Below are 20,846 nucleotides of genomic sequence, written 5' to 3'. Positions count from 1 at the left end.
CATGTCTGAAATTGAATTTTGATGAGAGTCAGCATTTCCTGAAGTTTTCAGACTGGTAGAAGCGGATGGGTTGGCAGGGACCTCTGTAGGTCATCTCATCCAGCCTGCTGCTCCACAAATGTCCAGTTCCAGTAGATCAGGAACTTTCCTATTGGAAACAGCATCTGAATAATGTGCACTGGGACAGGCTTATTCCTGACCGCTCGCTGAACTCACTCAGCAGCTGCAGGCCTGGTGGTTTGCACAGAAGTCTCTTAGTCCTGAAGGGAGGGAACCTGCTAGAGGTGGGAGGATTAGGGTAGGAGGACTGCAAGGGACTTTGCTTTGTAAACAGTGCAAGCAGATGCTGGCAGGTGTACCACAGGCAGTGGTGCCTGCAGCTGATGGGGGTGTGCTGAAGTTAGGGAGGAGGCCCTGAGCAGAAGAAAGGCTTCAGGCAGCTAAGGAGAGCCCCGGTTCACGTTTTCCAGGCTGTTAACTCCAGATGTCAACAGAGATGACATCAGGCTGGCAGCATAAGATTGTATTTTGCTGTGGAAGAAATGAGGCCAGCATTCCTGGAAATGTCAACAAGAATGCTGTGCAGAAAACTGCAGCTTCTAGATTGTTCCCAAGGCTGAGCAGAAGTTCCTATGGTGAGCAACACAGTACATTGCAAAGAAATTAATTTTGTTTCCAGCACCTTGTGCCACAAACTGAAGCAAAGCACGGCCCTCGCTGCCTCTTGCTCTCCCTCTGTCTTGGTATAGCGTAAGAGTAGTTTGTTTGGGGCTGGGAACATTAGGCTTTTAAACCACATCCACGTGGTTTGCAACACAAGTACCTGCATAGTTTGCAAGTTAACACTAGAAATCAGACAATTCAGCTGAGGAGGACTGCACTGCCAGCCGTTTGTTTTCTGCTGTCCTGGGCTACGTTTTGTTGTGCTTATGTCCCAGGTTGTCATAGCCTGATGTTTTTTTAAACATTGCTTATTTATGACAGCTGAAACTTCATCTTGATGCTAGGTATTAAGTGTTTATAATCTCTTATTTTCTACCTTGTACCTGGCGGTCAAGAGGTCACTGTAATAGAAAAACCATTTGTCTTGTGCAAAAAGTGATGCTGGTCTTTAATTTGTTTAAGGCCACAAAAGAGCAGGTAGCTTAGTAAGGTTCAGAGCTGATGAAAACTTGTTTCACATGGATTTTTTCTTACAGTGGGTTCTCCGGTGTCTAACAGTGCACACACCGTTTCTCTCTGCCCTGTGGATTCTCCAGCGACTAAAAAAGGTTGAGCTCTGCTGCGGTCTTTCCCTTAGCTGCAGTACTAATCAGTTCTCCTGCCCCCCCTGTGATGCTTGGGTCAATTAAGCTAACCGAGACCCCTGAGACCAGAACCTCATGTCAAAATTTGGCCAAAAGAGACTCAGATGTTCAGAAGTTACTATGGTGAGCTGGACACTTTGACACACAGCCTGCTGATATAACACTGCTACTGCACACGGACTGAAATATATGTTTAAAATCAGGCAATGCTGCAGGTACCTGATCTCCCTTCCCCTTTCTTGTCTGAGCTGCTCGGCATTTCCTCTCCCTGGCTCTCCAGTGAAGGACTCCTGGGCTAGAAATTAGGATTCTGCATCTGTTTCTCCTTTCTTTAGTATACAGTCAGTATACTTTCTTCTGTTTAGGGGAGTTGGCATGGTATGTCTGGGATCAAGGTGAGCTCTCTGCCAAGTACTCAGTGGAGGTTGTAGATCCACCAGTATATGGGAGACTGAGATTTTGTTTTGGCAGATACCTCACTTGACATTGCTCCTCACCCATGTTGTAGCCCCTTCCTTGCATCCTCTTCCAGGTCCCACAGAGACACTTCTGAACACCTCTTCCTTCTGACTAGGCATCCATGACTAGATATCTCTTCTTGTCCAGGCCCAACCACAAAGTTTACGTGATGGCTTTTGTATGTGTAGACCAGACCTGTCCGCTGACAAATGCAGCTGAGCGTGACAAGAGGAGCTCACCAGGCATCCTGGGCACTCTGCAGGAGCTGAACATCCCGGGAACAGAGGTTGTAGACAGCCACATTGCGCAACCATCCCCGGAAGGCGGTGTGGGCAGAGCTGGCGTGCACAGTGTACGTGGCGGGTGTATCTCTGAGGCTTTGTGTCAGCTGTGTCACCTGGGCAGGTGCTCCTGTGCAGGCAGCTGAGAAGCAGAGTTGTGCTCATTTACATCACAGCGGCTTCCTGTAAGCTCCTGGTAAGGAAAGAGAGAATTGGTTTGAACTTTAGCAACGTAAAAGGCTTGCATGTGGCCCTAGCAGGTGGTCTGGGTTCCCTGTGGAATTGCCTTCTCCTGCTCATCTGTCTGCAGGCTACCAAGGGAGTCTGGGTGATTAACTGGGACAAAAAAGGACTCTTATTTTCCTGTTAGTTCCATTTCATTGGGTTAGTTACTCTTGCCTTAACCATATTTACCTTCAAAAGTGGCAGTTTTGAAAAAAAATTGCCTTTATAAATTGTGAGGGTGAACTGCATTCACAGCAATAGTTCTGTATGGCCTTGATTTATGTACTAACTTCTGAAGTCATTGCAGAGTAAATTTGTTTCTGGCAGGGAAAGGAGTGGAGACCTTCCAGGGCAAAAGCAAGTGAATTATTCCATGGAGTCCAATGGGGCCAGGATTTACCTTTCTGTGTAGTAGCCTACTTTTTAGCCGCTGTTCCTCTGCCACCAAATAGCCACCTGTCATGGACGGCTATAGAAAGAAATAGTAGGTAGTTCTTTCATTTGGTTTTAATTCCACTTGAAAAATTATTAAAATTCAAAAAATTCAAGAGGAGTCAACTGTAGTGTAAAGCAGCGGGTGCTGAGCGTCCAAGCACCCGCAGTGCTGCATTTTGAGGGGTTTGTGTTGGCCAGCTCCAGGTGTGCCTCATGGACTGAACATCCGCAGCTTCCCCAGAGACTGTGCTGCCCTTCGGGAATGCAGGTTTCCATTTGGTTTCATCCCAAAGGAGGCCAGGTTGTGTGCTCTCAGGCTGCTCCACAATGTGAACCGGAGGGTGGTGAGAGGGAGACAAGTTTCAAGCCAAACTGCTGATTTGAACGGTGACACAGGCACACAGAGAGAAAACTGAGCTGCGCGTGAAACAGCTCCGAAGCAGCCTCCATTTACAGCTGGCATTTTAAGCAAACCAGAGGCTGTGTCATTTGAGAAGCGATAAACAGTGGCTGTTCAGGAGAAATTTGGCCTGTGCAGAATGAGTGTACACAGAGGCTGCAAATTTGCCATCCCTTCTGAAATAGCTCTTCCACATTTCAGCAGCCAGAGGCTCCCATCACGGTCGTGCGGGCACGATTTCAAACACAGCTCTCCAGGAGTGAAAACATTCTCATCTCTTGGACCACCCCATTCCCTTTAAATGATGGGCTTTGCTTTCAGGAAAGGTCTGCTAAATCTTTCTGCTAAAAATCTGCTAAACATCCTGCTAAAAGCCTTGTGAGCTTTTTTCTTCTTTGTTTTTCCCCCCTTAAATCACTAAGGACATTTACATAGAACAGGACGGCTGTTTTTTTAACTGTTCCTCCATGTCCCTGTAGCATATTCCCAAGCTGAGAACATAATTGCAGCGGGTCATCACAACCAGTCGCAGAAGTGATTAAATGTCAAAAAAAATAGATGTTGACTTCATGTGAAGAGAGGCAGCTCTAACAGATGGGAGTCCCATGAAATAAAGTTTTAGGATTTTTATGGTGATGGAGCTTCAGTGCTGAAAGGGAGAAAAAAAAGTGCAGTGGGAGCAGTGGCCAATAGAAGATGCAGTACATGGAGACCTGTGTTGGGAACTGCTTCGGTAGTTAACATTTAGCTTCAGCGAAACTAATGGAGGAAAGAAAATACGAATATAGAGTCTGGAAAGTTTTTTTCCATTGCAGTGTAAGAGGAAAGGGACATAACTGATAGATGAACATTTTATTGTGAGTAACAGCAATTACAACACTTGTCTGTGCATATGTGTTGGTGCGTGTATTTATACAGATAGGTAGGTAGTTAACATGAAACTGCAGGCAGATTTGCAAATACAAAATTACTTGCTACTAACTGAACGTACAGGTAGTTTCACTTGTGATGAATGTTGCCTACTGCTATAAACCGAGGTGAACTGGGGTGTTTGTAAATTTATCAGTCTTTAATTATTTGGGCTGAAATGTTTAATACTGCATATCTGCCTTTGTCTAATTTTTAACAGAAGTGTCAAGTAAAAGGTTTAGCTATTGCAAAAGGTGAAGATAGAAAAAGATGGCCCTAAATAATCTTTGAAACATTTTATTGAAAACTGTAATGCCACTAGATTCTGAAGGAGGGCAGTCAGTATATTATCACTTGCAGGAAACTTCAAAGTTTCACCTGAATTGGGTTATGAGCACTGGGCAAAAGAAAAACTCAACTAAACATGCCAGGTAGAAATTTGTTAGCATTTGACAGATCTGTTCACTCAGGATTACGTACTTACACTTGTCCTTTTCCCCGTACTGCTTGTACAAGCTTCCTAGACCCAGCTAGATTTGCCTCAAGCTTTCCCTGACGTGGTGCCTTCCAGCTGGCAGGGGAGGAGGCGGCGAGCCCTGCTGCCCCTTGGCTGCTCCTCTGGGAGAGCGCCTGCCGGGCACGCTGCCGGGGGTCTGGCGTCGAGTGGGAAGTGTTTTCTGGTGTCGCCTAGCTTTTGGGACTGCAAAGTGAAGAGCACAAGTGCATTGTTTTGGGATGTCTCATTTAGAAATGCTGTAAATTTTTAGTGCAGAAATTACAGGTCTTTGCCTGAGGAATGTACAGAAGTTTAGAGTACGGAAGGCTCTGGGGCTGGAGTTCAGATAGGCTTCAGTCATAACGACAGTTGAGTTTACTGTTAAATGCGTACCTTGTCTGTTTGGCTTCCTATTTCCTAGGATTTATTCTGCTGCTCTGATAAACTGTGATTTAAAACATGCTGAAGTGCCAGTCCAGGCTGACAGCCCCTTCTCGTACGCTGAAACACATCACTGCAAGTAGCAGACACTGTGCTTTGTGTCTGTCCCCCAAGATGAGGGAGAGAAGAGCTGAGAGGTGCGGGGCTCGGCCCGCAAAGACCGACTCACAGGCTGTCAGCTGAACTCAGAGTGGGAATCAGATCCAGACAATATCCCTGAATTTAAGTGTCTAATCTCCCACTGTGGTCAGTGGAGACTTAGTTACGGCAGTCAATGGAGCTGGGAGTGTGATTCAGCTGACGAAACGTGGGTGTCCATCCTCTGGTGAGCGCATCCCTTGTGGCAGTGGGACACCGAGCTCATACTGGTGTGACACCTCTGGGTACACATCTACAGCCTGGAGGTGAGCCCATCCCCGATAAGGACGTGCTGATGACAGGGATTCAGTCTCCAGCTGCTGGCGTCGTTTCTCCAGTTTAATGAGAGGGGCAGGCCGGGCCCCCCTCGCAAAGGCTGGAGCGGCTGGGCCCTCCGGATGGTCTGAGCGTGCAGGCCAGCTTCAGCCCCGCTGTGTGGGGTGGGTGAGCATGTTAGACCTTCTTTAGGGTAGTCAAAATGGCACCGGGAAAGAACACCCAAGGCTCTGCAATAAAGAAACAACATCGCTCCCTTAAAATTATTTTTACAACCTCCGTTGATGAGTGCAGACAAATAGACTTAATGGAGCCTTCTTAGTATATGAAACGTTAATAACTACCACTTACTTTTGAAGCTATGTTCTAGATTTTATTTTCAAGACAAAAGAGTCATTTAAAATTATGCAAATGAGCTGCCAAACGCGAGGCATTATGCAGATTTGTGGAGGCAGGCAGCAGAGCGTTAACCCGTGGTGCTGCGGCTCGCTGCGGCGGGAGCGCCGCCGCGGCAGCTCCGCGTGGGTTCTTTTCAGCCCTTGCGCTCTTTGATTACAACGCTCCCGTGGCAGGGCCCGAGGTGTGAGGCTAACCCTCCTGCACACGCCTGATTGCCAAGTGGGTTTAGGTTGATGGAGGAGGTGTATCTGCTGCGATGTTCACCTCACGGTCCGGCCCGGCACAAGCTGTACCCAAGTCCAGCCTGGGCGTCTCAGAAAAGACAAGCATCGTGGCTGTCATCCGCTGTTTCGTACGAGTTGCGCCCAGAGTATTTGAAGTGACTGTCACGGGAGGAACATTAAATTGCTTTTCAAATGTCAGCAGTGCAGTAACACTTTAAAAACAGTTGACACTGTCAGCCAGAAGTGGCTCGCTGGGCCGGCTGGTGTACACAAGATGCGATAGCAGCCTTGGCTTTCTGGAGAGGAAGGCTATTAAAAGAGCTCCATGTTGTGCTAATTTGTGGGTTCAATAGCTCATTATCCCACCCAGCTATAAAGGTGGTGGGAATAACTCTCAGCCAGGAACAGATGGGTTTTGATAGAAATCCAAGGCCTGATCTGCTCTGGAAGTTTGCCCTGATCTCTGCAACCGATGCCAACAGCTGACATAGCTGCATTGGTGCAAACACTAGTGCTGAGCAAGAAATACAATGGTTTATAGCAGTGAAGTATGGCAAATGGCAGGAGCTGGCAAATCCCCAACACGCACAAGGGTGTAAGTGCAGCTAATCTCTGATGGAGGTGCCTGATGCTGGGTTAAAATAGTCATGGTGGCTGCCAAGCCTGGGGAGAAATGGAGAGAGTTCACATAGGGTGGTTTTGGAAGGGCTGAGTTTGTGCCTCAGCCGTGCCCAGGTGGGATGCCAAGCCCCGTGAATATGGGGCTTGTTCAGCATCAGGCAGGGACGGATCCTGCTGAGGGCAGGAATGAGTCTGGCTGCAGCGCGGGAGGACTTGATTCCACATTTCCTCTTGCACTTCATTTGCTCATGGCTCTCTATGAGAAAGCTCACAGAGCAGCACAGGTGCCAAGGAAAACACCGAGGCACTTGACATTCTCTTTCCAGTTGCTAAATGGCAGGGAGGGAGTAATTTTTTCCCCTCTGTTATCTTTGAAGAAGTGTGTATTTTTGTGGTGAATAACTTCAGTAACAAATGATGTCTCAGTGCTGCTCTAGGAGATGGGGATAATCTGGGTTTTTCTCCTGCATCCCCTTACATCCAAACTCTTTCAAGTTTGCTCTGCTCACCAAATTGCTCCCTTGCTTCCTTTCTAGTTAAGGGTGTCATTTCAAGCTGACTGTCTGAGCCAGTACAAAATACTGAATAAATGCTTCAACATATTCAAACCTGGATGCTATCAGTGAATTTACAGACTTAAAACCTGTGGCCAATTTTAAACTGGATACACATGCGTGCGCACGAAGGTTAGCACAGTTTAGCTACTTTGGTTTTGCTTGTTTCTAAGAGCATTTTTGGCTCAAAAATGTGATGTCTCTCACGTATTTGGAAAGAGTTGTCCAAAGCACATGACCAACATCTGTTGGTTTCAGATATGCCAGAGGAGCTCAGCAAGAATGTAATAGATGCAGAGATCAGAGAAAACTGTGCTCCTGTGTATTTTTTTTTTGAAGATGGATTTGGAGTTTTCCTATTGCTCAGCAATTTGAGCAATGGACTGATGATCTGGTTAGTGAAAAAAAAGCAAGAAACCCACCTACATTGGTTCAGGTTTTTGTTAGTTTTGGAGGGAATAGCTGAAAAGGATATAAATCAGACACTGCTGCTGTACTGTGCTTGCCTTGCCAGCTTAAAAGAACTAAACTAGTTTAAATAGGCAGAAACACTGTTTTATGATGGCCCGCATCTCAAAACAAATCTAAGCACAAAGACCGTGAAGGAAGTTGCTAGGAAACCTCTACAGTGCGCTGGAGAAGTTTTGTAGCGCAGGCACCTCTAAGAGAGTTGTCACCACCTGCCAGCCTGGGCATTTCCCAAAAACTGCAGTGCAAAATTGTAGTCCACTTTCATTTCCATACATGAAGCATCAGGAAATGCCTCACAGCCCATTTTAAATCAGTGCAGCTTCAGGGGAGTGTAAGCCATTTCCAGAACCATCCCTGAAGACTCGACACTAAGGTCCTGTCCACACTAGCGCTGAAGCCCTGAGTTCTGTGTTCAGGCAAGGTCTGACCAGGCTGCTTTGCTAGCACATGCCTGCAGTCATCTTAATTAGGTTCTTAGCAAAGATCTTTTTGCTTCTGTGGGCTCTAACCTTGCCCATGCTGAGATTTCAATAAGGTAACTTTAAGCCAGACTAACCTTCTGGAGGCAGGGCCACCGAGTCTCATCTCTTTTGCACTTAGTCTCAGGGTGCGGTTTGCCAGCAGAGATTTCATGCAGGCATGCTGCCACCTCAGGTGGTTTTTCTGCATGGGATTGCTCCTGAAAGTTGAGGTGAATCAATCGAAAATGTTAAAGCTGCAGGTCCACAAAGTCAACGTGCACATGTTAAAGCCCCCATTTCTGTACCAAGTAGTTGTAATTATGATATCTTACTCCTCTTAACACTTGTTTTCTTTCCTATGGCTACTTCATAGCTGAACACATCCATTTTAGTCTGTTTCTACGAGGAAACTGGTAGCTGAAAGATTGGGGAATGATCAAGGACATGTTTTTCATTCATCATGAAGTCATCTGTCAGTGCAGCTCATGCCTAGGATAGGACAGGTAAAGACATCAGGTATTGCTAGGATTGCTTGTCTGTACGCTTCCTCAGTAGCTTTTTCCAAAAATGGGTGGTGTGAGGCATGGTGGTGGAGTGATGGCTGCCGTGAGCATGATGAACAGAGCAAGCCGGCTATGGCTTAAGTCTCTGTGAAATTCCCTATATGTGGGAACCCCCTGATGGTGCAGCACCAGCAAATTCCTGGCTGCCACCACCCGTCCTTGCTACGTCGTAAAAGCCTGCCCAGCACATTCCCCACTCCTCTCTGCCCACCTGCCAACATGACCCATCATGGCTAAAAGCCATTAGCACTCACAAGGTGGACTCTCCTTCAAAGATAAGCAATAAATTAAGAGAAACCAGGAATACATGTTAAGCCTGAGGGTGCTCCTTTGAAGAAAGGTTTGTTTTAAAACACAGGGGTTCATTACATGGCAAAGGAGGCACTCCGGACAAGATGTGACGCTGATATGCGATGCTGATACATGAAGTGTGGCTGTTACAGGATTTTCCATTCTGGTTTATCTAGTCCCTTGACACATAAAAAACGAAAGATCCAGATCTTCAGTTTAACGTAAAAAAAGCTCTTAGGAAATCCTTTTTTACACAAGGTATAATTAATGTATGGAATCAGCCCTGGATATTCCTGACAGGTTTAGACTAGCTCTGCACTTGATGGTCTAGCAGTGTTTGTTAGCTGTGTCCCCGTGTGATGCTGTGGGAGGAAGGGCTCCGAAACGTTCTGTTATGGCAGAAACTCAGTTGTTAATTTAAAGAAAAGCCTTTTCTTCCAATATAGTTTCTGGAGCACGAAAACTCTGCGAGAGTTATAGCAACAACTGGAGCTTTCCTGGTTCAGAGCAGGTTTTCTGCATTTCAGAAAGGATTACATACGTGCATAGAAAGCATTTCCAGTGGTGTTACTGGAGTAAGGTTACATCCAAAGACTCTCGGTTCCCACACTTTGGGACTCGGAAAGCAGCACCCACCTCACCTGCTCTTACAGTGGTGATGCCCACACCTGAGCTGGTTCCCTGCACCTTCTTTACAGCCAGTGGCGAGAAACGGGGACCCGACGGACTCAGCTGTACAGCTGTTGGTGGGATTAACTGTGCCCTAGGAGCACCTCTCTCCTTCACTGGCTGCAGAGGAGATTTAGAGGGGAGTGGATGTGTTTACTGGAGAGGTTTGAAGTGTGAACCCCATTAAGGTGCTTGCTGACTGCAGCCAGGGAGCCATCTGCCTGTCCCCGCTCCGAAGGCAGTGCCGCCCCGGATCAGCGCTGGGCAACCCGGAGGTCCCACTTGGTGTCGGACAGCTGAAGCAGTCACCTCTTGCAGTCATTCGTCCTGCCCCTTTGGTAGACACAGTTGCCCTGAAGCAAGGATGTGCTCCTCCCCTGAATCATCTCCTCAACCACACATGTTCATGTGTCACTACATGTCTGTTGGATCCCTGTGTTCACCGCGGCCACGCGCCTTGCACCGGTGCAGAGCAGAGCAGTACCCGGGCAGGTCCCGCTCGGATGCAGAGCTGCTGAGTAGTGAGAAGAAACAGGAAAGGCAAGTTCAAAGGCAGGTGTGACACAAAGGAAAAGATGACGGTAGTAACACCAAGCCAGCAGCAACAGCAGCTGCTGCACGTGGCAGGCACCGCCCCACACAACCCACTGGTGTCCATTGGACTCCTCACGTCAGGACATGCTGCGGCAGCACCGTAACTCCAGCTGGAAATGAGAAAGGGTCTTCTCCAAAGCATCCAGCACAGACAGGACTGTTAGAGGCAGGGCGCCAGAGCAGACCTAGCCCTTACTCATCACCACAACGTCCATGTGCATAGGTAATTGCCTCTTCCAAAGCAGCAGCCCTCACAGACCTGAGCCTGGGAGGCGCAGAGCATTTCCCGCTCTGCCTGACACCTGTGGGCCATCTCGGAGATCAATGCTTCTAAAACAGGGTGTAATCATTATGGTTCATCAAAGCACAGGCTTAATTTTAAACTCCTCAGTAATACAAGAAATTACTGTCTGACCCTGTCTCACACCCTAACAGTGCTGCCAAAGGAGGAGGGAAAGAACTGAAATTTTACGCAATGGCATATGGAGAGATTCAGAATTCATTTAAAATGAAGATGATGAGAAGAATAGTTTTGTCTGGTCTTTGATCCCTTTCACAAATACAACTCCCTGGGTGTGGTTAGAGAGGGCTCATGCTGTGAGCTCCGGTTTTTGTAATCACCGCTGACTGGAAGTGCTTGTCAGTCCGATTTGTGCATTTTTCCAGTATGTTTTATAATAAAATCAAATTACTGTTTCTACATTGTAAGAGATACTTCACAGGTTTCTTGGGAGATGACACCAAGCTCCAAGGGTAAATTTTTTTCCTCTCAAAGAAGAATTTTACCAATGTTCATTCTTAAACCATTTAATTTGATGATTACCCACAGAGGATGAAAATCGATTCAAACAGATCTTGGGTAACAACACTTCACAGAGACATCTTGCGGTCTTCCTCCTCCGCAAGCAGCTGCAGTTCAGTGACATGTTTACCTGTGCTACCATCCCTGCTCTGAAGCTCCAGCCCCCTTTGGTAAGAGCCATTGCGGCTTCACATAGGTTGGGGAAGTTTACTTGTGGCTTCAGAACTGGCTTCGTTTGGGGTTGATACAGTTTTTGTGACCAGATGTTCCCCAAATTGGAAGCCAGCCATGGAAAAGAGGAAAAAATAGAATGAAAGAAAAATCCATAAATTGAGGAACTTCATATTTCACAATACTTTAAGTGGTGAAAGCGTCTCTCGTAGAGTGGCACACCAGGATGTACCCGACGCCTAGAGGTATTTCCAGATCCCCGTGACCGGCCCTAAACCTGCTTTTCCTTACGCTCACCACTGTTGCTGGTGCTGCAGAAACAAGCTACCAGAAGCTCTTCAATTTTAACCACTGGGTTATTTACATCTGTTTTGAGGATACTGTAGATAAAATCTCTGAGGCCCTGGGATAGACTCAATGGAGAAAGTAAGGCTGACACAGCTCCCGTTTCACCACTGCTAAAGGTGGCCCATGCTTAGTGTCCTGAGGTAGGACCTGTACAGCTGCACAGCTCGTCCTTCTGGGCCACTGCTATTGCTGCACCTTGCCGGGGAGATCCTCGTTGCAAACAAGAACTGCTCATCCTTCTTTAAACAGGGAAGAAAAGCTTGAGAGAAGGAAGGCAAAATTAGGCTTGGGGTTTTCTTGTCATCGCCAGAGCCCACGCCTTTTTCCATCTGTGCAGAGAGAAGCTGTCACAGAAATTATGGGAGCCTAGTGGTGAGAACTGACCACCAGAGAAAGACATCTTTAGTAGTCTGGAGTGTCCAGCCAATGTTGGTGAGTGGTATAGAGGTATTTGGTAACTCATTTCTCACTAAAACTGACAGATTTTTTTCTTCCTAGCAGAACAGGTGAGAGTAGAAATGTTTCACATAATCACTGATTTCACTGAGATATGACAGAATTATCAAGCACTTTAAATCTTTTTCAACTTGATATGAAGCCCATAAAATATCAAAACACCAGCATCTAAACAAAGGACTTCAATAAGCTTGGTTTTGATATTTCTATTATGTTCCAATTCGGAATGAAAGGAGATTTGAAATAATCAACATTCCCAAGAAAACGTGACTTGTGAGACTCACGCAGCTCTAAGCATCCTCGCGTAAGCCTCAAGAAGCCCAGTGATCCCTGCTGACAGGCAAGTCCTCTCCTGCGCTCAGTGATGCTGCAGCTAGTCCAGCATGCCTGCCACAAAGGGAATTCTCATTTGCAAACTGCTCAGGGTCGTCTTCCAAGGTGGCAGCACCAATTGCCAACACCGTCTTTTGGGGGAGTACTTTCTTAACCACACTGATGGAAACGCAGAGGTCTTCACCAGCGTTCGAGTAACCTTGGCACATCTCTGACGAGTGGTTAGGCCTTACCTTCATCCTGCAGAGGAGAAAACAAAAGGTGACCTTGGCACATACAAACTATTTTCTGTTGAAGTGAAGATGGATGTTGTAGAAATAAGAGAGTTCTCATTAAAAGAGTTCTCTCTTCATTGCACTAGCACATTGATTTCTACTCCTGCGGCAAAACTGAGTTTCATTTGTAGAGAACTGTCCTGAAGAGAAGTGGATGTCAGACTATTAACTAACAACATAAAATGCACTTTTTTATAGCAAATAACATTTTGTTCTTTATTTACGTGTAGGTAGACAAGATACCTAAAATGGAAGAACAAGACCCAGCAAATACACTATGTACTAAACTGCGCAGGCACCAATGGCTCTTGGCACTTGTTTTCAGATGGGAGTCGTGCGCTGCTGGGTAATACCCACCTCTCTCATTCATTCACCTGAGAGCTGGAAAGCGTAGATAGCGACCGGCTTCAGCTGCTCCACAGTTTACATCTCTTCTGGGTGCCAGACTCGCCGTTTGCTGAGCTATTTGAACAAAATGGGAGCAGTAGGAATACAGTAATGTTGGCTGAAAACAAAAGCTGAAGCAAGTGGATTTTCAGAGCAGCTTTAGAGCCTGAAGACTACTGCAGTCCTCCTGTTTGTGCTACGGAAAGGTGATGTGGGCACCTGGAAATGACTCTGGTTGTGACAGAGAGAAGAACTTTCAATTTATCATCAGGCTGTTCTCTTTAGGCATTGCAGCAGCTTTCAGATACTACCTTTGGGAAGACTGGACTGGCTTGATGGAGGGAGAGAGGAGCTCTTCCATAGCATCACCCCCTCCAAACCTGCATGACGGCAAGCAGCTGCACCGTCTGCTCCGCCCCAGCAGCGCAGGAGCAATGGCAGGGGCGGCACAGCCAGGCTATTGCAGAGGCTGTCACACGGGAGGAGCAGTGAGCAGGCAGAAAGCCAGAGCTAGTGGGGAGATGTTGGGACATTTTAGGGTTAGAAAAGGCTCTAGAAAGAGTAAGCTTAGTGAATGAGCACAACTGACATGCCATGACAGGCACGCCATGGGCTTTTCCTCTCCAAGGTGTGGTGCTGCAGGGTGTTTCAGTCAAGATCCTGTGTACACATGGGATAAAGCATCTTTAGCAATGATGCTGAATACTGTGGTGCCCTGAAATGTGCTGGGGAAAGACCTGTCACTGCTTTAATTGTATTCAAACATGCAGAACTAGCGTGAATAATACCATGAACAGGTCAGCAATTAATTAACTGGTTTGCTGTAAAAGGGAAGGGTAACACTCATTTTCTTCCATGCAGCCTGTTTAGACCAGACCTTGTTAGGAAGAAAAATATTTATTCATTTAGGTGTAAGAAAGCATGTCCCTGCTCTCAGGTCCTCGCCACTATGTGCCAGTGGGAGAGCAGAAGTGGAAGAGAGCCCGGGATGATGCGGGAAGCATTATTTGAAAGGAAGACACCTTAGGACAGCACTAGGAAAACAAGGAAAAGAAAACCCTTTTAAAGTTGACTAAGCGTCAGTGTGTCTGAGCAGCAGAGTGAGAAGTGAGTCAGTGTAAAATATTCAATGAATCATGTAAATTTGAATTGAAGGAACTCAGTGGCTCCATTATGAGTTTCAAGTGGAGAAAGAATTCCTTGAGGAAAGACGTAAAAAGCAGTTTTTGATATAACATGAATATCTTTTCCCATGAAGGTTAGAGAGTGTTAAGTATGTCGGTAAAACCAAGAGGATATCAGGATTGTCTCATTTACATAAACAGTGTGTTGGGAATCCAGAAATACCATCCCCAGGACTTAATTCGACAGGTTTGTGTGGGAAGTCTATGCCACTGCGAAGAGCAGGAGGCTGAGCTGGAGGCTGACGCCCTGGGTCTGCTCCAAGGCTTTCAGCAATACTTGGCTGGACACATAGGTGCACAGTTACAGGGCTAATTACTTCCGTTCCATATGGAAATTAGGAGAGGGGAAAATGATCATTATTATCCATTTGAGCACATGGTTACCTGATTTCAGTGTGTGGCTGCAGTGCTCTGCATGCAATTGCACTCTCAGTTAAACAACGTCTGGCTTTCTGTGCGAGGGTTAGTCCAGGCTGGGCTTAAAGCGATATCCTTGCACCACACTTAATAACATGGCTGGGGTGTTAAGAGATTCTGGCTGATATCTGTAAATCAGTGTGTCAGACACTGTCAAAAGCTGCCAGGTCTGAAAATATATTGACCAAACTCTGAATTGATCGGTACTTGCTGTACTTGATCTGTTCTTGCTCAAAAGAGACCAAGAGAGGCTTTGAAAGAACGGGCTAATCAGGCATTATATTTGGAAGGGCAATGAAGGCAGCAGTGCTTCCAGCCTTTAGATTTTGGGGTTTGGTGGGTTTGGGGTTGGGGTTGGTTTGTTTGGTTTTTTGTAAGTTTCATGTCATTTGGAATATCTTAAAGTCCATCTCCACAGACTCCCCTGACAAGGTGGACTCTATGTTGGGGGGTCCCTGGCTCCGCGCTGAGGACAGGGAGAGGCAGTCATAGCTGGCACTAAGCTGTGATCTGAAGGACATCTCCCAGTTTCCATCCCTCCACTCTGCTTTTACATTTTAAGAGAAAGGTTCTCAGCTTCATGGGTGTCAGGAAGATCTTGACAACCAGGGACACTAAAGGGCTCAGAAACAAAGAGCCAAAGAACCTATACTGTGTTTGACTTACCTGTGTTGGGATGTTGTTGCCTTTAAGGTCACCGTGGGAGTGAGTTCAAGACAATCATCTGTGAGACTGACAAGGGGCAGATCAGAGATGGATGCTGTGGTATATGCACTCCTTCATCCTCCTCCTCCTCCTCACACTGGGTTAGATCTGACTGCACAGCCTCCCTAAGACTGCAGCAGACTCAAAGGAGGAGGATGTCCTATTCCACTGATAAGAAAAGACAATTTCAAAACAGCATTTACAAGTTAGGCTTGATAGCGGACTCACTTCCTTGACAGCCTCAAATATGTTTCATTGCCTGATCTTAGCAGCAGTCAAAATTCATCTTGACTTCACTGTGCAGGGACCTCATTAAGCGGAAGCCTGCATCACACCACAGCAGTTTTACCGTGGTAATTCTTCATGTCCCAGGAACATGCAGCATCCACATATCTGCATGTTGCCAGCAACCAATGTTGCATTTACAGCACTGGGTGACTTGCAGTGAAGGAGAACCACTAGAAGACCCTCTTTGCCAGAGGGAGTATTGGGACTACCCCACCAGCAGCTGGAGTAACACATCGTGTGGCAGAAGTCCCTCCTTCCCCTAGAGAAATGGAGCTGAGCTGGTTCTTGAAATGGCAGACAGCAGTTGGAGTTGACCTGTGCTCAAAGCAATTCCCATCCATCCACATACCTTCTCAGCCATGTTTGGTGCCCCTTTCAAGCAGGGCCAGCTAGGCAGACCCACATAAACGTGGGTGCCACTCCCCCATGCCTGAGAAGTCACTAGCTCCGCAGTGGTGACGTTGGCCAAGTCACCTGCATGTGGTTGGTTACTCCTCCAGTGTGCGCCCATAATTACCCATCCGTGCCCGGAAGGGCAAGCAAGCTCTCCCGCAGCTCGCAGGAAATAATTACAGAGCAGCTCACCTTCCTGCAGCGCAAAGCTCTTCCTCATACGTCCCAGAGGCACCGGCGGCATTACTCATGGTGGGTGACGTTTCCCAGCGTGATTCTCACACCCCGGACCGGCCATCCAGCCCACTTCCATCTGGGGCTGGTCAAGCCCGGGACAGCACGTCAATGCTGGGGAGTTGGGGAGGAAGGGGAGGAGTGGACATGGCTCTGGCTGTGGGAAGCAGCCCATCAAGAAATGCTTGTTTAATGCACGGTAGATTAACTTGCCTCAGGAGCAAGCTGCTTCTGTAAATTAAATGGTTCCTCATGAGTCAGGAGCCCAGCCCTTTATTACAGAGTTGTGTATTTTCAGAAATTGCTGAAAAAGTAGCAGGCATTTTGGAGAAGCTGTTTCACACTGGTGTGGCCCCACTTCCCATTTACTTGGCTGGTTCCTGTGCCGCCTCCACAGCTCACCAGCTCCATATGTGGAGCAGCTGGAGGTAGTCCAGCGTGGTGCTGCCCTGGAAGAGGTGCCCTCCCACACTGATCCTCCCCTGATAAGGGAGTGAAAGGCAAAGGCTGGTGATTTCTCATGCCAGCTTTGCTGAAGAGATGCCTTCTTAGCAGCTCCACCTGCAATACTCTTCATTCTCTTAAGCTGGAGATGCCTTGAGTCTCCCTTGTTGCTCTGCAGGAGCAGATGCAGGTCTCTGGTGGAGACCCAGCAGCCTCAGAAAGTCTCTTTACCTGTTTAGGGTGATGCCTTAAGACACGATACCTGCCTGCAGGGGGTTGACCTCACAGCCGTGGCAGAGAGAGAGCTTGCATGTTGTCCTTGTCTGGTGATATGTGGTGGTAGCACACAGCTAAGGGACTGCGCTCACCCCAGCCCATGGGTGGGCTGGAAGAAGCTGGGGAGTGGGACCTTCATCCTTCACCTGCCTCTAGCCCTGCTCTGTTGAAAGAGGTGAAACCCCCCCGATGGAGTCCTTGGCCACCGTCTCTCTCACAAGGCACCATGTGGGCTCTTTTTACCGCAACAAACACTGGTGAGTGGAGCAGCCCATAGCCCATTGTCACCCTGGCGGCTTATGGAAGACCCCATGGCCCTGCGAGCTGATGCCCACTCAATGACAAGCCCGGCGTGTGGGCTTAGCAGGCTTTTCAGGGCTGGGGGATTTTGACTGAGCACTGAGTTGTTTAAGATATCCTTAGCTGCCTCACCAGTCACCTACTCACGGTGACGTTGCAGAAGATGCCAACTACACCGCGATCTTTTCAGAGAGAAGCAAGACCATGAGAGAAGGCTGGGAGAAAAGGCAGAGAGAAGGTAGAGGGAGGAAAGACTCACATTCTGAACGGTTTGGGGTGTTTAGCCAAAAACTGAAGGCAGTTTATGGGTCATCTATGTACCTCTCTCCAGCCTGTTGAGATATGTCAAGCCTGGGCTCAGAAGGACTTACTAACATCTCCATTCATCACAGGGTTCCAGACCGTTGGCTTGGCATCTGTAAGGAAGAAACTTGCTCCATCCAATCTGCTGCTGTTGTGTTATCAATATCGAGTCACACATTCCCCCCCAAAAGGGTGGTTGGTGACAAACCTTATCGTTACGGTTTACCCACCTGGGCCTGTCGCTCGCTTCCCAATCTGTCCCCCGTTTCTCTCACTGTACTGGGAGCAGGTGACATCAGTAATTCAGGGATTTTTATTGCTAACATTTGCTGGTTTTTATGTACCAGGCTGAGGTGGGATCTGACTCCTTTGAACCATTAAGACCATGGGTTTGTCTGTAACACCAGCACCCAAATGGAGTGAAAGCCTGGAAAGAGATACCAGGCAACCCATCCGCTACCATCGTTTGCCAAGAGAGCCAGATCAGTCTTTCTCCTCTGAATGCTTTTGAGGTCCCTTTCCTAAAAATGACATCCACAGACAGTAAACTCTATGGGGACAGTGCTGGAAATGATCACGTACGACTGAGAATGCTGAAACTAGATTTGTAATACTCAGCTGCTGTAATGTGCAAACAGTGCTAAATGCTAGAAAGAGGCAGCAGCCACCTTCCAAAACTGTTTTTAAGTACATACGATCAAGAGAGTCACTTGTCACAGCCAAAGCAGGTGCACACTTCTGCTCAACCGCTAGGAAGTCACGGTAAGTATTATCATCCTTATGTAGATCTTTCTAGAAAGATCATAAAACATAAGATGAAAAATAACTATTAAATTGTCTGGTCTAGCCACCCATCCATCCCTTATAAGTGCAAAATGAATGATTTGCATAGGGAAGACCAAAGATTTAAAGTGGGGGTGTTTTAACTAAAAACAGCAACAGAGGCATGAAAAAAGCACGCTGCCAGCATACAATTCTTGCTTAGCTGCTGCAGCAAAGGGAAACAAGGCTACAAATGACTTTCAGAGCTGTGTATTTCCTTTTGGTTTAAAAACTACAGCCCAGTTTTCAGAGCATTAAAAAAATGTCCTGCCTGCAGTCAGGTTTTTATGATTTTTAAACACTGATTGAAAATATAAGTGAAGATATGCAGTTGGTGTGACCCTTGGGGATGAGCAGCTCTGCGCACAGGTGTTTTGGGAAGTCTTTGTAAACCAGTGTTGCTACCCCTGGGTTAATTGATTCCACAGAGGGCACTCACTGACACAGCGTTTCATCCTACTGCAGGATTTCCCGGGAGGTTTTGGGACACGGTAAGACAAGGAAAAGCTGTTCCCGAAGCAGGGCCACTGCACGCCAGGAGCAGTGCTGCACGCCGCGCTTCAGGCTGTGATAGTGGGATGGGAAAGGGGGCAGAGGAGGAGAGCAGCAGCTCGGCAAATCTCTGCTTGGCTGATTTGTGTCCACAGACACCTACTTACCCTACGCAGGATGTGCGGTGATGCCCTCCGAGTTTATTTTGCATGCAGGTCCCTCTGCGTGGTGCTGAAGGTCATGGGCTGTGCTGATGTTCTCCAGGTCTGGGAACAAACTCCCTGGGTGAGCCTGCCTGTGAGGAAAAGCTCACATCCCCTGGCATAAAAATGCATCCCAAAGGAGGCAGCACCCCACGGGCACCCCCGCCTGCAGAGCCTCCCCACTCTCCTGCGGGGCACGTGGTGAATCCTCAAACCCCCTGATTTCATGCGCCAGGGAGGTTTAACTTCAAATCGTTTTCAAGGTGTTGCTTTTCCTGCAGAAATTTTATTTTGACACTCACGCTTGTGTTCGGCGTCTTTGCTTCGTAACGGATCCTGCGGTCCGTACCCCAGGACTCTGACAGGAAGGTTTAGCTCGATGCTCGGTTCGAGTGGTCTGCTCCAGATCTCATCTCTTCAGACAGGACTTGATGAACAAAACTTCCTCTGTGAAATAAAGGATTCAGACTCTCACCATGCAAGAGAGACGTCCTGAAAGACTCTTTCATGTGGAGCCAAAGAGACTAGAGAGTGTCAGAGTTTTAAAGACAAAATACCGCCGTCAGAAAGGTATACAGACTTCATACAGGAGGGACCCTTCACACATTGGCAGCCTTTGAATTCACCTTTTAAGTAAAAGATTTGTCTTCAGACCGAAAAAGTGATGCCTTTTATAAGTAATAAAGCATAAAGCAATTTTTTTTTCCTGGATGAAACTACCATTCGATGTAAATTAAGCTGGCTCTTTTGATTTATTGAAAAGCCAAACTCATATTTCGCTTTGGGAAAAGAACACATCATCCAGCTCACCAGTTTGCAGATGCCTGAGAGACGAGGTGCTGTTGAGGCTGGGATTAGCTTTTGTGTCAACAGGCCAGTCTGAGGGAATATGGTTCATGTCTTGGGCTACAGCACTGATCAGAGATGAGGGGATGGAGGCTGATGGCGAGTATCATTGCTGGGAATTGGGGATTAAGAAGTTTTGCTTTATAAGTATGTATTAAGCATTTGGCTTTTAACAAAGGTTTTTCATTGCTGGTATATGTAAATGTAATTAGGTATATAAAGTTATTTTAATGTTTTAATTTATTCTTGCATATGATACACCAATGTTTGAATGTGATCGATGTCCAACAGAAAGCCTCACGTATTTTTGTCCAACCTGAGATGTGACCTGCTCCCCTCTGTGGTTTCTGGGGTCCCCCTTTCGCACTCCCCGCTCGGCCGCCGGCAGGCCCGGCTCCCTCCCGGTGGTTGCAGGCAGCCCCATGGGAGCAGGCCCCGGGCCAGTGTGGCTTTGCCTCCTTGGAGGCTGCAGGGGATATTTTTCTTGTCTGGGGCTACTTGGGCTTTTGGACACAGCTAATAATTGAAGGCCCTTCCTCCATGGGAAGGTACGAGCAGGTACCAGCAGCTGACAGCCTCCCGAGGGGTCTTCTCCTGCTCTCTTAAATACACAGGGACTATGCATTCCCACTGATACTCGGTCCACTGCAAGCCCTTAAAGACCAGATTTCCCCAAAACACGAAGCATTCCCCACTCCTGTAGTCTTCTCTTGGTTTTTCAAGCAGTATCAGACCCAGGAAGTTTTGGTGTCAATGCTGCTTGCGATTAAAGTACATCACAGGCGCCTTTCAGGGAGCCAGGCAAATCCATCCGTGCCATGAGCATCGCTGACACTGAAACCCATGCGGGTCATTCTCAAGAAAAACTGATGCAACAGCTTGACAGGACACGATGGCTTCAGAAGTCCTCAAAGCAGGAGCTGATGACTGCGACACCCCTGCCCAAGCTCACT

Source organism: Calonectris borealis, chromosome 2 (genome assembly GCF_964195595.1).
Source record: "Calonectris borealis chromosome 2, bCalBor7.hap1.2, whole genome shotgun sequence".
Classification (NCBI taxonomy): Eukaryota; Metazoa; Chordata; class Aves; order Procellariiformes; family Procellariidae; genus Calonectris; species Calonectris borealis.
This window is presented reverse-complemented; position numbering follows the sequence as displayed.